Genomic DNA, 14,027 nt, shown 5'->3' with positions numbered 1-14,027 from the left:
GAAAACCAAGGCATGGTCTTCCTTCAGCCCAGCTCCCCTGCTAAACCAACAGTCACTGTTCCATAACAAATGTCCTTTGCTTTCTTCTCCTCAAGTCACCTGAACCACTATTCCCTCATCTTCTCAGACTGAATGCCTTTCAGGCCCTGCTCACACGCTAGCCCAGCTCTTGAGGGCTGCCCAGATGGTGTTCTCTGGAAGTAATTTCTTCCTCTTTTCTGGCCTCTCACTGCTCTTGAAATGCAGCCATTTGTGTATTACCTTGCCTACAAATTTCAAAGTCCTCAAAGGAAAACCCTGTGCATTCTTAACCCAATTGTCCCCTACTGTCTTCACACTGAAGAGGGACTCAGTATGTGTTTGTTTCTGTGTCTATTCCACCCTGGGAACATTTGAGGACAAATTACTGTTTATAGAAAATGGTGAGATTTAATGAAAGAGGTCTTAATGTTAAGTCCAATTGTGCTGAACATCCAAAATTTTTTCTTTGCTGAAAGCAAATAAGCAGAGTGATCCTCCTTGGCGTCCTACCACCCAGAAACGTGACTTAGGAAGATCTCTCAATCTTCCCTCTCTTTCATTCTTTCTGCAGTTTATATATTACTCTGCCATAGATAACACAGACAAGGGGGTTCGCATTGAGAGCCAGAAGACCAGGGTTCAAATCCCAGCTGTGCCTCTTACTAGCTGAGGGATCCTGCACAAGCCATTAATCCGCCTGAGCTTCAGTTTGCTCAGCTGTGAACTGGAAATAATAATATCTGTGTTGCCTACCTCCAGTGTGGATGTGAAAGTTAAATGAGATGGTATAGGTGCCAGTGCTTTAAAATGGTTTACCCCAGTGTGTTCACCATGTGAAAATCACCAAGACACACAGATATAACATGTGTGTATCTATCATACTCCAGTAAAAGTTCTTTATAAGGTAATACTTTGTACAGACATTTCCAATTGTTTATATACTGTGTACTGAGGAAAAAGATGAAAGAATGATTTAAAGTTGGCTGTAAGTCACTAACAGTCTTGAATCGATGTTGAGTTTGTAAGAGAACTAGCCATTTCGGTTCACTGAGACAACGTCACTTTTTGTTAGTCATTACGTCGTAATTCTCAGTGTTTTAGTTTTACCATAGTCAAATACAATAGAACCATCTTTTGGCAGTCTGGAGACTTGCATTCGAAGTAAAATTTAGGAGCTCTCTATGGAAAAATATATGATACAGTGAAGGATGAGTTCTCTCATTCATGTACATTTTATCTTTAAAATAATAACTGGAATATATGAACTATTTATAATTGCTTGGTTTTTTGTTTGCTTGTTTGTTTGTTTGCTTACCACTTTATCCTCAGTGCCTTGAGTATATAAGAGTGCCCCCATTTACTTAAGAACTAGGGAGTTCGTGGGACACAGGACTTCTGGTGCTAAAACCAAGAACATCCAGGGCAAACTGCGATGGTTGGTCAACCTACTGGCACGTGGAAGATGCTCAGATGTTGGTGGAAGGAAGGAAGACAGGCAAGAAATTCAGGAAGAGTGCAGCATTAGTGGTGAGCATCGCTGCCTTCCAAGAAATTCAGGAATAAATATTGGTACCACACAACTCTCCTTTCCTTTAAGTTTTCTAAAAATGTACCTTATGCGTGCATATTGTGAATGTTTTAACATTCATATTTAAAAGCCACTATTCTGCACTTTAAACACCGTTGTGGGATAAAACGGCCTTCTACAAAATGCTTAATGTTTGGCATTGCATTCCTCAGACCACAGGCAGATGTAAAGATGTGGAAGCTACAACTTTAGACACTATTGTCCTCATTCTTTCCTCCTGACTGCAGGATTTCATTCTAAAAAAGAAGCATGGAAATGTTATTGTAGTCTTTATCGCTGGACAATTAAATTCAAAATGCAGGATTAAGAGTGGGTGTTGTTTTCCTGGCCAAAGGCTTATAGGGCTGGAAGAGACCTCAGCGATCCCTCCAACCCCTTCTATTACCAATGGGAAAAGTCAGGCCAGAAAAAAGTTGGCAGCAGAGCCAGTCGAGGATGATCCTCCTGATTTCCTGTGCATATCCCACTTCCCCACATTGCCTTTTCCTTTTCCTTTGCTGCTCTTGGCCTCCTTGTCTTCATCTTATGGCATTTTTAATCAAATTATAAAATCAGATTTGAGGATCTCCTGTGATTCCAGGGCATGTGCACCTACCTCCAGTCTAAACCTGGTTGCTCTTATCTGACTCTGCCTCCCAAAGATTTCCAAAAAATTAGATACTGTATAGGTCTAATGAGGGTGACTAATAATAATCAATATAAAAGCATTTTAGCCACTAATCTCCAATGAGCAGATATGGCATTATGTATTCTAATTTGGGGGTAAACACTAAAGAATGAGACCCTACAAACTGGCTGTCCTCTGACCCTGTGACTTTGACATGACTGCGGAAAGAGAAGTAAATTGAAGTGGAGTGAATATACAGGACAAGGGATGAGAACAGAGCAGAGTAGCCTGTGCTTTGTATAAGAGACCAGAAAGGTTAACACACCAAACCTTAACTAGTCTCATCAAGATAAAAAGATAGTAAATGCAAAATAACGACATGGGTGATGAAACAAAGGAAACCACTATATGGACTGAATGTTTGTGTCCCTTAAAAGTCCTATGTTGAAGCCCTAAATTCTAATGTATTGGTATTTGGAGGTAGGACCTTTAGGAGGTAATTAGGTTTAGATGAAGTCATGAGGGTGGGACCCCTTGATGGGATTAGTTTTCTTAATAAGAAGAGGAAGAGATATCCCAGAGCTCACTTTCTCTCTGCCATATAAGGGCTCAACAAGAAGGCAGCTGTCTGCAAGCCAGAAAGAGGGCCCTCACCAGAAGCCAAATCCTGCCAGACCTTCAAACTCCAGAAGTCCAAATCTCAGTCTTCAGACTCTAGAACTGTGAGAAAATTAATTCCTGTTGTTTAAGCCACCCAGTCTATAGTATTTTGTTATGACAGCCCGAGCAGGCTAAAGCAACTACATTCACAACTCTCCTAACAGCCTGGCCTCTCAGCTCCTTAATCACTTGTTTCCTATGTTGACCTCCATCCTACCTAAACCATGTATTCCCTGGACCAGGGACTCTCAACCTTGACTGCATATCAGACTCACCCAGGAAGCCTGGACTTCACCATAGTCCATTAGAATTAGAATATTTCTCAAGTTGGGACCTGTTATTTAAAAGTTCCCTGGGTGATTCCAATGTGAAGCCACAATCAAAATCCACTGAACTAAATACATTCAAGCACATTCAAATCAATAAAAAAAAAAAACCTCAGAAAATGGGGAAAGCATAAAAACAAGCAATTTACAGAAGAAATATAAATGGCTAATAAATATGTGGGGAAATGGTTAACTTGCTAGTGGTCAGGGAAATGTAAACATTTTTTAAAAAGATTTCTCTTGGGATTTCCCTGGTGGTGCAGTGGTTTAGAATCCGCCTGCCAATGCAGGAGACACGGGTTCAATCCCTGGTCCGGGAAGATCCCACATGCCGCAGAGCAATTAAGCCTGTGCACCACGACTACAGAAGCCTGCGTACTCTAAGGACTGGGTGCCACAACTACTGAGCCCGAATGCTGCAAATACTGAAGCCCGTGCACCTAGAGCCCATGCTCTGCAACAAGAGAAGTCACCACAATGAGAAGCCTGTGTGCTGCAACGAAGAGTAGCACCCACTTGCCACAACTAGAGAAAGCCCACATGCCACAACAAAAACCCAACACAGCCAAAAAATTTTTTTTTAATTAAAAAAATTTTTTTAAGTCTTTTAAAAAATAAAAGATTGCTCTTTTGGCAAAAATCACAAAGACTGATAATATCCAATGTTAGTAAAAGCGGAGAGCATACTCTCAGAAAATCTTCTAACATATCCTTAGATCAAGAAATTTCATTTCTGGTTATCTCTCCTATGAAAACAACCACATAAGTACATAAGTATCTACACAAGAGTACATAAAGCCAGTCTTTATAGCACTATTTGTAATAGTGTAGAAATCCAATAATTATAGAATAGTTCGATAATTGGAGTACATCCTTACACAAAAAAATTATTCAGCTACCAAAAGAATGGGGTAGAAATATAAGTATTGACATGGAAGGATATGAATCTAACACACATACATGTTATCAATCATATGGGGGAAATAAAGCAAATTTCAGAATAGTATGTCTGGTATAATCTCACACTTGTTAAAAAAATTACCACTACACATAGAGAGAGATACATATACATTTATACATACATAGAAGACTTTCTTAAAGATCTTTCAACAGTAACTACCCTTAGGGGATTGGAAAGGAGTAAGGGGACTTTTGCATTTTACTTTATTGTGGCTATTTTTACAATAAACACGTATGAACTATTTTTGTAATGTAAATAGTCTGATATGAGCTCAAATGGAAGCTTTATAATGAAAAGTTTCCTGTGCCAGAAGGTTGCGGCCATTTCAGGGCCATGTCTTTATCATCATTTACACTTAAAAATCTTTCAGGGAATCCCACAGCTAGGGGTAAGGGGCTGGGTTTTCAAGTTCCTTTTTAGAATTATTCTCCTCAGTTTTAGGAAAGACTGCTATGCCAGTGATTCATTGCTGGTACAGAAATACACAACCTGGCTCTTTTGCCATAAATGTTTCAGTTATGTGGATGTTAGGAGACTCTTCCATTGTTAAAGGATGAGGATGAAAATGAGACTGTAAATGTGGTCAGCAGCCGGGAAAAAAAACACATGAACATCACAGAGCTGGAGATTTGTGGTCAAAGCAAATCCAATGTCAGAAAACATAAAGAAAATACAGAGATGATGCTGGGTAGTAAATAGGTTTCATCTCACAAACAAACACAATTTATTGATTGTGATGCTTGGGAGTCAGGTCGTGAAGCCCCTGAGGCTATATTGTGGCTCAACTGGAAAGTCCTCAAGATCAGTTAGTGATGTCTGCCATGGACCCAGGAAGGGAGAATGGAGACACAGGTAATGCAGTAATAACAGGAAAGAAACACGAATTAAGAAATGCAGTGTTGATTTAACTTTTGCAACCTAGGGTTCATAACTACAATTAACAGAAATGAACGATTTCTACATGATCCGCACCATTTAGCATAATGGTGTAGACATGCAGATATTTGAGTTCTTGAAACAGCCACATGCATCTTGAAGACACTGATCCGTGTTAAAATTCAATTTCAGTTCTCTTCATAAAGGGTTATTTGGACGTTCTCATTAAACGGCTGATGAACACATTCATGGCTCTCTGTGCCACCTTAAGCAATAAATATTTATTTTTACTGAGTCCAAACTACAAAAGAAAGTAGATGACAGAAATAGTTTTCTCCAGAGAGGAGGGGATGGCGGTCTGGAATAGGTATGGAAAGTTCCCTTCCAAAACATTCTCCATAAGCTCTGCACCAGTTAGACTGATCTGGATGAAAATTCAAAAGTCCTTAGACAGAGTCAAACCTCATTCCAGACAATCCTTTGCCGATGTCAGTACCTAGAGAAGAGGCATTTTGACTGGGCAAAGAAGTAAGAAAGGATTCGGCCTATCACTTGGCAACCTCTGCCACCTCTTTTCTCCATTCCCTGCACTTGAAGCATGCCTTGCTTGATATGATTACAAGCGCACACACACTTTACCTAATAAATGCACTACTCTTTTTAAGTGTACATGGGAACATCTACCAAAATTGACCATATGATGCTGGGTCAAAAATTATGTCTCAAAAATTTCAAAGTTTTGGGCTTCCCTGGTGGCGCAGTGGTTGGGAGTCCGCCTGCCGATGCAGGGGACACGGGTTCGTGCCCTGGTCCGGGAGGATCCCACGTGCCGCGGAGCGGCTGGGCCCGTGAGCCATGGCCGCTGGGCCTGCGCGTCCGGAGCCTGTGCTCCGCAACGGGAGAGGCCACAGCAGTGAGAGGCCCGCATACCACAAAAATAAAAAATTTAAAAAAAAAAAAAAAAAAAAAAATTTCAAAGTTTTGAAATTACACAGCATATGTTCCAAGATCACAGTACAATCCTACACATCAATAACAAAATATAACTTTTAAAAACCCCAAATGTTTGGAAATTAAGTAATATACCTCTAAATAACCCATGGGTCAAAGAAGAAACTGTAATGAAAATTGTAAAATATTTTGAATTAAATGATAATAAATATATGATATGACAATGTGTGGGATACAGCTAACTTAGAAGAAAATTTATGGCTTTAATGCATATGTTAGAAAAGCAGAAGGTCAATTACCTGAGTGTTTATCTTGGGAAGTTGGGAAAACCCAAATGAGAAGAAAGGAAATAATAAAGGTTAAGAGCAGAAATTAATGAAATAAAGAGCAAAAGGACAGTTGAGTGAATCAACGAAGCCAAAAGCTGAGTCTATGTAAATAACAATAAATTGATAATTCCTTGGCAATACTAATCAATAAGAAAAGAGAAAAAGCATAAATAACCAATGACAGGAATGAAAAAGGATACATGACTATAGTTCTCGCAGGCATAAAACTTCTCAACAGGGCTTCCCTGGTGGCGCAGTGGTTGAGAATCCGCCTGCCGATTCAGGGGACACGGGTTCGTGCCCCGGTCCGGGAAGATCCCACATGCCGCGGAGTGGTGGGCCCGTGAGCCACAGCCGCTAAGCCTGTGCGTCCGGAGCCTGTGCTCCGCAACGGGAGAGGCCACAACAGGGAGAGGCCCGCGTACCACAGAAAAATAACAAACAAGCAAACAAACAAAAAAAACTTCTCAACAAGGGAATCTCTCGATCTAAATATATAAAATAATAATGCTAAATTTCAAAACAGTTTATAATAGCAACTTTTAAATGGCAGAATTACTTGCAGATTCTACCAGCTTTGTTTCCTATTTTAAGATGCGACCCTGTATAAATAAATTTTCATGATCTCGTTAACCCTGGCTTGATAAAATACTCAGTACAACTCTCACAAGCATAGAATGTCTGGTAAACTTGGAATTTTAGCAGTTAGATCTTAGGAAAGATAGAAAATCTCCAGAATTATACAATTTAGAAGCTTGAGATGCTCAAGAGAGTCTCTTACCTAGACCTCACCTTTAAGGTGAAATATACATGAAAATATTTGAGAAGAGAAGGTAGAACCTCGAACTTCCTCAATCACCAATTAAACTGTCAGTATAGCCTCATATGTATTTCTGGTGATAGCCTAAATGGCATTAAATCTTTACGGTGCTACATGATTTTGAACACCTCTGCAATTAGAACACAAAAGGAAACACAATGTTCAGATTTATAACCATTTTAAGAGCAATCATTATGGTTATGTTCCCAAGTTTTTATTAACCACCTTGTGATTATGAATTACAACCTATTACCATGCTGTTAATTTAAATGTTTACCTTGCTGGGACAGCAAAGCCCTTTAGATCAGTAACCATCTCTCGGATGTTTTTAAAAACTCGCCTTTTGTGTGAAAATGGCTGGACTAGCTCCCTCCTCACTTTGTGTTTTCCAGACCAGGGGCCTTGTTCTAAGGGAGACAATAAACAGATAAAATGGATGAGCAGTATGGCAAGTTCAGGTCAAGGGCACTAGATTGAGAACCCAGGAACCAGGTTGGCATTCTAACATGTAATTAATTTAGTTCTAAATGTAATGAACTGTGTGACTTTGGGTATGTCCCTTCCCCTAATGGGCCTCAGTTTCCCCATCTGAGAACTGATGTTGATGGTCCAGGTGATCTCTGAGGGAGGGGTCTACTTGGGCTAAGCAGCAGACGCACATTGTCCGTTTATGGAGAAAGCAGCAGAGACTCACTCATTCCCTAGGGCTGGCCCCAGGGAAAATGGGCTCCCCTTGTTGGCCCTGGACTTAGGGGGACAGATTGGAGAATATGAAAACAAGGCTCCTCTTCTTTGTGTTTAAACATCCTGCTGTGCAGGAATACCATCAGGTAACTCTAAAGCACCTCTCCCTTCCCCTTTCCTCCCCTCTCCCCCTGCCCCCAGCCATTTATCTACTTGAGAATGCTAAGTCCAAGATGTGAGGAGGGTGCCAGCCTGCCCTATAGTCTAAGAGGCATCTGTGTAAGTCAAGGTACTCCAGAGAAATAGAACCAATAGGAAGTGTATGTATACATATATAGAGAGATTTATTTTAAGGAACTGGCTCACAAAATTATGGAGAATGGCAAATCCAAAATCTTCAGGGTGGGCCAGCAAGTTAGAGACTCAGGGAAGAGCTGATGTTACAGCCCAAGTCCAAAGTTCTTCTGCTGGCAGAATTTCTTCTTGATCAGTGTAGGTCAGACTTTGTTCTAATAAGGCCTTCAACTGATTGGATGAGGCCCACACACAGTATGGAGGGCAATCTGATTTACTCAAAGTCCACTGATTTAACTGTGAATCTCATACAGAAGCTCCCTCACAGAAACATCCAGAACAATGTTTGACCAAATACCTGGGCACTGTGGCCCAGCCTAACTGATACATGAAATTAACCATCACAAGTCCATCCCTTGTCGACTCAGCACCCATACACTTCTCCTTAAACAATAGTTAATCTCAGAACAAAGATAATAACAAGATCATACTTCCACCTAACATGATACCACTATCCTGTGAACAGCTGAAAACACACTAAACCTTTCCCCAGAAGAGGATGCAAACTCCTTGAATAATATTTACTCTTCTCCTTAATATCTTGTATCTTAAATACTGTGATGTAACGTTAACCATACCTAATTTACACAATGTTATATATCATTTCTATCTCAATAGATCTGGGGAAAAAATTTTAAAACAGCCCTTAAATACTATAATATTAAAGTCAATACATCCATCTTATGTTACATGATACACACACACATATACATATATTCATAACAAAATAAGGGAGAAATACTCATTTCTGTAACTGGTTACCTCATAGCTAGTTTTTATAACTACATTCTCCACTATGCAGTCCATATGCCCTTTGCTTTTAGCAAGCACCTCAGCTGGTCATGATTCTTTACCTGGTGGGTAAAGAACCCTGAAGGGTCTGAGCCATCAATGGTCCTACTTGGATTAGGTTTTCCATTGATCTTTTTTTTTTTTTTTTTTTTTTTGTGGTACGCGGGCCTCTCACCGCTGTGGCCTCTCCCGTTGCGGGGCACAGGCTCCGGATGCGCAGGCTCAGCGGCCATGGCTCACGGGCCCAGCCGCTCCGCGGCATGCGGGATCCTCCCGGACCGGGGCACGAACCCGCGTCCCCTGCATCGGCAGGCGGACTCTCAACCACTGTGCCACCAGGGAAGCCCTTCCACTGATCTTACTCACAGGGCATGGTAACACTAATAGATGCCCTAAGGCATCTCCTATATTCCAAACACTCTCTTCCTTACACCCATTGTGGAGTAGTTGTCCAATTTTCCTAGTTGTCCAATTTCCCTTTGATAGAATCAGTCACCCCACCCAACACAGTAACTCCCTTCTTTGCTTGTTGACTTAAAGCTGTAAGGAGCCCAAAGTGGCTGGGTGGCATTCTTAACTTCCAGTCCAATGGAATCATCATGTCTCCTGGTGGAAGAATTCTTCCCTTTTAGAACAAAGACCTCTAGGCCAGCAGAGCACAGCATCGTGGAGACAGGAAGCAAAAATCTTGCTAGTGGGTCACTAGGGGTAATAATGGTTTCTCTCCCATTTCCACCCCTGGATTCCCTGACCCACGAATCCTGGCTATCGAGAAACAGTACCACATATCAGATGTTTATTCAAAGCATATACGGCCTCCTGGAGAACCCTGTCCCAACCCTGCAAGGTATCGCCACCTGGCTGGTGTTATAACTTAGTTTGCAAAAAGCCATTCCACCATGCTATCAAGCCAACCACTTCAGGATGGTGGGGAACATGACAAGACCAGCAAATCCCATGATCAAGAGCCCACTGTTACACCTCATTTGCTATGAAGTGAGTTCTTTGGTCAGAAACAATACTGTGTGCAATACCATGACGTGGATAAGGCATCCTAAAAGTCCATGGATGATAGTTTTGACAGAAGCACTGCATATAGGGAAGGCAAATCCATATCCAGAGTGAGTGTCTATTCCAGTGAGAACAAAATGCTACTGCCTACAAGACAATATCCAAACACACAAGGCCACCCCAATTACAGCCCCTGCTTACTTCTCCAGCCTCATCTGTCATCACTGCCCCCCCAAATTCCCTGATGGAGCCCCCAGAGACACTTCTTCTTTCCCCACTTTGCCATGATCTTTAATAACTCTGCATCTTCACCCACCCATTCATTGACTCATTTGTTCATAGATTCATTGAGTCATTAAGTATCCATTGGTGAGCAGGACAACAAGGTCTTTGCAGATAGGTGTTAAATAAGTTAATACTCTAATGAGATGGCTGGTATGATAGGGAATGTAGTCAGTGCTAGAACAGGAGCAAAAAGTGCCTAATCCACAGGGTAGATGAAGACACCCTGAGGACGAAACATTTCAGTTGAGATCTCAAGAATGCATAGGCATCAGCCTGGTGAAAGAAGTCAGAAGGGTGTTCTGCCAGAGGGGGCAGAATATGTGAAATCCTGGGAGTGAGAGTTGCTGTGACAGAGCAACAGGAGGAGGGGTAGGGGGCGGAGGAGGGGGAGGAGGAGGGGAGGGGGAGGAAGAGGAGGAAGGGGGAGGGGGAGGAGGAGGAGGAAGGGGGAGGGGGATGAGGAGGAGGGAGGGGGAGAGAGAGGAGGAGGGGGAGGGGGAGGGAAATGGAACTGGGAGACACCCAGAGGCTGATGTAATATTCTGAGCAAAAGATGATGAAGGCTTGAAATACATGGATGGATTTTAGAGATATCTAGTAGAAGAAATAGAACTTGGTGAATGATTGGCTGTGGAGAGTTGAGAGAATGCAAGAATATTTCCAGGTTTCTGGCATAGGCAACTAGGAAGAGAGTATCACTAGCTACTGAGATGTTCACTATTTATCCCCAGACCCTGGGAAATATTTGTTGACTAAATCAATGAGTTAATGGAAGAATGAGAATAGCTGGGAAGGAAGATGAGATGATGCCTTTGGTTTTGGATATGGGGGTTGTAAGGCACCTGTGGGATATCTGAGTGGAGATGTCCAGGAGGTCATATTGCATATGCAGGTCTGAGCTCTATAGAGAAGTCTGGGCAGAGGCTTTGCATGTGCTATTCTGTCTGTAAAGTGGGAATAACAGTGTCTCCTCTGCCTCTGAGCCCCACAAGAATCAAATGAGGGAAGAAGTGGTGCTTGGAAGATATCATATGCTAGAAGAAATGGTTTAGACTTGAAATCAGACAGACCTGGTTTTAATCTGTGCTTGTCTCTTTATAAGCTGTGTGTCCTTGGGTAAGTCACTTAATATCTCTGAGCCTTGGATTTTCATCCACAAAATGGAGTTGATACCACCCCTCCCTTCAGGTTACCTTGAAGCTTAGCTGGGCTAAGGATATGGAGCTCCCTTTATACCTGGTGCTGTGAAAGGGCTCAGTATGGCAGCCATCCCTGCTATTGTCTTTTACATTGTGTTCGTAATGCCCTTAGTCCTTGTCATTTCTTTTTTTTTTAAATTAAATTTATTTTATTTTATTGGCCGTGCCATGTGGCATGTGGGATCTTAGTTCCCTGACCAGAGATCAAACCCACCCCTGCAGTGGAAGCGTGGAGTCTTAACCACTGGACCACCAGGGAAGTCCCTAGTCCTTGTCATTTCTAATTACTTTGAGGAGGTGTGACTTTGAGTCCCTCTTTCTTCCACCCACTCGAAAGATCAGATGTGTACCTCTGTCTCATGGGTCTTCCCACCTTTCTCCCTCACAACATAGTTCTATACCGTGGCTTCTCCATAGAACTAGACCAAAAACATGGTAAAAGCCCATGTCAGTTTCATGTGGAATGTCAGCTTCCTGTGGCCAGCTCCACAGAACCAAAGGCATTCCAGGTTCTAAAGCCAGTAAGAACTACTTTCAAACGCCCACCTTGCAGCTGGGTAACCTTGGGCACCTTGTTTAACCTCTCTGAACCTCTCGTTTCCTTATCTGTATAATTAGAATAATATTAGTGCCTGCCTCACAAACTTGCATGAAGGAACAAAGAAGGCTGTGGGGAAGCAGTTTATCAAGGAATCTCAGTGCACTGGGGTGAATGAATAAGATTGTTTTATTTATTGAAAACTTGCCATATTAGTCATGGTCTGTCAAACCCTCTTTTCCTATTGGATAATAACACCCTTGATGATATTTCATTCTGGTTCTAATACAACTTCTTGGCTACTTTTTGTTCATCCACTTTTCTGTTATTGTTGCTTTGAAAACAGTCTTGTTTCATTTCTTAAGATTTAGTTTTGTTCAATAAAAGACGATGGATTCTGGATCCAGCTGCCTTGGTTGTAATCCCAACTCTACAATTACTAGCTGGGAACTTTGGGCAAGTTACTAAACCTCTCTGTGCCTCCATTTTCCTCATCTGTAAAATGGGAATAATGATAGTATCTACCTCATAGGATTGTTGCCATGGTTAAATGAAATCAAAGCCCTAGAAAAGTGCCAGGCACACAAAGTATGTAAGTTTTGCTATTATTATACCCAACTCAAAGACCCTCCCCTTCTCTTGTCCAGGCAAGGCTAGATCTGTGGCTTTGTCTGTTTGATTTCTGTGGTCTCTCTCATCAGCCTTCCCTCTCCATCTTTCCAAAATGAGACCAACATTGGGGCCTGGAGGAATAAGTAAAAGGTAGCTATTGTCCCACTTGCCCCAGCCAGGGAGACCTTCTTTCCCACACAGCAGTTATACACTACACATGGGCTTGATGCCAGCAGGTGGTGCATTCAATAGGCCTGCAAAGGAGGGCTCCCTCCCGGGCACCTCCCAGAGCCATTGATGATCTCTTTAGACTCTTGGCCTGTATATTTCTGCCCCAGCTCACAGCATCCTGTGACATACTTCTGATGTCCCATTCAGTAGTGGTCACTGGCTCCCAAACTCACCTACCCTCAGCTCCCAACTATTAAACCCATGGACCTGTGCAGAATAGATTTTATGTTTCACCCGGGACTGAAACTCCAAGGCCAGAGGTCAAGGAATGGGGAGGTAAGTCCTTCCCCCTCTCTACCCATAGGCCCCACCATGCAGCTCACCCCATGGGCCCTCTCCCACACCTGGGCACTGCTGTATCAGGCTGTGTCAAGGGCTCATTGGTTCCTGACTGAGCCAGGACTCCATCAAACCCACATCCCACCAATTTGACAAGGGTTTTCCCTGAGGCATCCCTCCCTTGGCTTCAAAGAGAGAAATAGCCCTTTCCACTCCCCTGACAGGCTAAGTCTGTCCTCCTCCAGACCTCCTCTTCTAGCCAGTGTTGAGAGGCTGGGGCTGGTAGGGTGATGCCCACACTTTCTGCAGAGGTGGTTTCCCCAGCATCCCTATGCCACAGTTCCCCGACCCCAGAATGCAGGCTCCTTGATCCCTTTATTTCTTAGCTGTAGGCTTTGGTTACCAATTCAGGCACATGATAATCACACCATCCTGTGAAATTTTTTTTTTAAGAGAATTTGCACATTGCTCTCAAAATATATTTGAAAGAATGAATGAAAAACAGGCATATTACAAACCAATATTATAAATATAATAATAGTTATAAACTAAGTGACAATAACTAATGCAATAATAAAAATATGAAATTATTGGGCTTCCCTGGTGGCGCAGTGGTTGAGAATCCGCCTGCCGATGCAGGGGACACGGGTTCGTGCCCTGGTCCGGGAAGATCCCACATGCCGCGGAGCAACTAAGCCCGTGAGCCATGGCCGCCAGGCCTGCGCGTCCGGAGCCTATGCTCCGCAACGGGAGAGGCCACAACAGTGAGAGGCCCGCATACCGCAAAAAAAAAAAAAAAAAAAAAAAAAAAAAAAAAAAAGAAATTATTATAAATATAATTTTATAAATAATATTTAAGGGACTTCCCTGGTGGTCCAGTGGTTAAGAATCTGCCTTCCAATG

This window comes from Kogia breviceps, chromosome 3 (genome assembly GCF_026419965.1).
Source record: "Kogia breviceps isolate mKogBre1 chromosome 3, mKogBre1 haplotype 1, whole genome shotgun sequence".
Taxonomy (NCBI): Eukaryota; Metazoa; Chordata; class Mammalia; order Artiodactyla; family Physeteridae; genus Kogia; species Kogia breviceps.
This window is presented reverse-complemented; position numbering follows the sequence as displayed.